We start from the raw sequence: 3,205 nt of genomic DNA, 5'->3' as shown, positions 1-3,205 counted from the left end.
GGCGGGCACGGGAGAAGGGCTCACTCCCAGGCCTCCGATTCCAGGCAGGCAGGCCGTGGGGCACTGGGATTACAGAGGCAGGAGTGGCCGAGGGCCTGGCTGGCAAGTGAAAAAATGAGGGTCAGCCCTGGAGAACCTCAGAAGCCAAACTCTTTGGAACTGGACACAGCTCCTGGGCGTGGACATGGGCTGGGAGAGCTCTGGATGCTAGAAGGAAACACCCCCTCCCGAGCACCTGCTGTGTGCATGCCCTGTGCAGACAGCCCCTTTTCCTCCCAACCACTCGCAGAGGAGGTGGGATTTGCTCCCATTTGACAGAGGAGAAGACTGAGGTGTGGAGAAGCAGAGTCACAAGGTCAGGGTCACACAGCCAGGGAGACAAGAGGCCAGCAGACAGCCTACTGCGTACCTGGGCTGTGCGGGCAGAGGGGAGGGTGCCCAGAACCCCACCAGTCACCCTATGAAGTACATCTGCTCCCACTTACAGGTGAGGAAACAGGGCTCAGGGAGGTCCCTTCCCAAGATCACCTGGCCTGGTGGGAGTGGAGCAGACATCTAATCTACCTCTGGCCCTTTCTACCTCCCTGGGCTGCTGGGAGGGGGTGAGAAGGCTGGGCCAATCACAGCTAATAGTAAATAGCTCACACTTAGCAGCTATTAGTGGCTGCTTTGTATCAGGAACTATTCCTATCTGTCTCCACATATTAATGGATTTCATCCTTACAGTGTTATCCATGGGAGATAGGGCAGGTACAGTCACTATTACCCACTTTACAGGTGAGGACACTGAGACACAGTGTAAGCAAGTTGCCAGCTGGGCAGAGGCCAGGCTGAGATTCAAACCCAGGCAGTCTAGCCACTGCCTCTGTTATAGGAAGGGCTAGATGTTGGGGCAGGGGAGGAGCTGCTTGGTCTCAGGACTGCAGTCAGGAGAGCCCCACAAGAGGGGAGCAGGTGCCAGAAATCCTACTGTTAGAGCCCTGGTCAGCCAGGTCCAGGGGGTCCCACCCGCAGATAAGCTCTGGTCCCTGACCAGGGTACTGGCCTACAGTTCCAACAATGGCCACTAGATGGCGCGGATGCCCAGGCTGTCGTGGGCCTACTCGCCAGAGAGAAGAGGTAGGTCAGGGAATCTTCCCAAGGGACAGGCAGCCCCAACCCAGTCACCCACCTCCGGCTCCCTGGAGAAATCATATGTCCAGGGCCTGCTGTGGTTGCAGAGGGTCAGACTCGGGTGCAGGCTGTGGTCCAGGTCTAGGATGAGGTCCAGCTGGCAGTGGAAATGCAGCAGGAACCCATCTTGACCCAGCGTGTTCTCCTCGGAGACCGAGAGGGACCAGGACGAGACAGCGGCATGTCAGCAGTCAGGGAGCTGCAGCTGCAACTTCCTCGCTCCACCACTCCCTAGTCCAGGCCACCATCCTCTCCTCCTGCCCCAGCCCAGAGCTCCTCAGCCCCTCCTCCACTTGGCAGTCAGAATGACCTTTCAAAAATGCAAATCAGATATTATCCCACCACTCGAAGCCTTCTGCCTACCCACTGCATTTAGAGGAGAGACTCAGATAACGCCTAGGGGTCTGTGTTATGCTAGCCTCACCTCCTTACCCACTCTGTATGAGCCACCCTGTCCTCCTCAAACACTAAGCGTGCTCCTACCCCAGGGCCTTTGCATTAGCTGTTTCTTCTGCAGAGCTTGCACTTGTAAAAGGCCCCTGCAGTCCCTCACCCTCCCTGCTTTGTCCTTCCACAGCATTCGCCACCCTGACCACATGTCATGCGTCTTGTTTACCTTCCTCCGCCCACCGGAATGTGGGCTCCAGGAGGCACTGTCTGTCCCTTTCTCATTCTTGTCCCTGTGCCCAGAACGACCTGGCATAAGTAAAACCCAAAATGGTTTTCTGAATGAGTAGATGCATCGATCAGAGGTTAGCAAACTGGTTCATGGGCCAAATCCGGTTCACTGCTTGTTCTTATAAATAAACTTTTATTGGATAGCGGCCACACCCATTCATTTACACATCATCTGTGGTGGCTTTCAGGACACAGCGGCAGATGGTATGATCTGCAGAGCCTGAAATATTTACTCTCAAGCCCTTCACAGAAAGTCTGCGATCCTGGGGTGGACGGGTGGATGGACAGGTGGAAGGAAGGAAGGAAGGGGCACTCAACCAGCTAACAAACCCAAGAGGCATGTTGGCGGAGAGGGGTCCCAGCACCTCCCCTCTAAGGTGATGACAGCAGCTTTGGTTTGTGTGTGAAGCATTCTTCCGGTGTCACACCTCTGAAGTCCACAGTCACCCGACAAGCTGGAGCCTGTGGCTTCTCTCACGCTTCAGATGAAACACTGGACGTGCAGAGAGAGGCGTGCCCTGCCCACGGTCACCCAGCTGGCAAATGGCAGAACCCTGACGTGGGCATCCAGCTCCCACCCCTGCCTCGGCGGTGCCCTCCTCTCCCCTCACCCCCCCAGGGCTCACCCTGGCCCCTTTCCCAGGACAGACTCACGTGGGCAGATTGCAAAGCCCCAGCTGCAGGGACTGGCCAGCCAGCGGCCCCAATCCGTCTCCACTCTTCCCCGGAAGGTCTGCGCGGAGCAGGAGGCGCGGATGGGCTCCAGGTGGCCTCTGCGCGAGTCTTTCTGGCTGGGACTGTCGATGCCTCTGGAACAAGACGCCATCATGGGGCGGGGCTCATCCCGTGAGGCGAGAATGCCCACAGCCAGCTCAGTTGAGGGGCCCCCACGGGAGGAGAGCAGGCGCCAGAAATCTCACCGCAGAGCCCTGGCCAGCATAGCAGCCACTTAGATACTGTGAGCAGGACTTCTGTTGGAAGCAGGAGGGGGCTGGGCCTGAGGCCCACAGGAACTCAGGGTGGGGAGCCCAGGAGCCAGGGGCCTTCAGGGCTGGCTGTCCCATTTCTCCATGGCCCAGTCCCGGCCCCAGGCTCCGCACATCAGTACCCTGACCCTTGACCCCTCTGGGAACCTGTGCTCCTGACCTCCCCCACCCCCAGAAGCCCTCTGGTGTCACTGGCTCCCTGCCATCTGCTCCCTGAGTGCCTGCCTCCCGCTGGGCACCCTGCTCTCCTCACCTCCCAGAGCTCTCGCCACGTGCCAGCCAGGGAAGGAGCCGTGTACCCATTTGCAGGAAAGAAAACCAAGTCTCACAGCTGAGAAATGAGTTGCTAGGGGTCCCACAGCACAGCT

The 3,205-nt window shown here is 58.3% G+C and overlaps 1 long non-coding RNA gene across 2 annotated transcripts; it reads right to left on the bottom strand.

The window, feature by feature from the left end:
• Positions 1-1,181: 1,181 nt before the first annotated feature.
• LOC118642572 lies at positions 1,182-2,652 on the bottom strand. Of its 2 annotated transcripts, none has more exons than XR_004961740.1 (3): positions 2,506-2,652; positions 1,790-1,869; positions 1,182-1,318 (listed from the first exon to the last, which is right to left on the bottom strand). It is a non-coding gene; the product is annotated as an uncharacterized LOC118642572 (long non-coding RNA). The 2 variants fall into 2 exon arrangements; XR_004961741.1 differs by having other exon boundaries at positions 1,182-1,315.
• Between the last annotated feature and the right edge of the window lie 553 nt (positions 2,653-3,205).

Source organism: Molossus molossus, unplaced genomic scaffold (genome assembly GCF_014108415.1).
Source record: "Molossus molossus isolate mMolMol1 unplaced genomic scaffold, mMolMol1.p scaffold_m16_p_3, whole genome shotgun sequence".
In the NCBI taxonomy this organism is placed as follows: Eukaryota; Metazoa; Chordata; class Mammalia; order Chiroptera; family Molossidae; genus Molossus; species Molossus molossus.
This window is presented reverse-complemented; position numbering and strand designations above follow the sequence as displayed.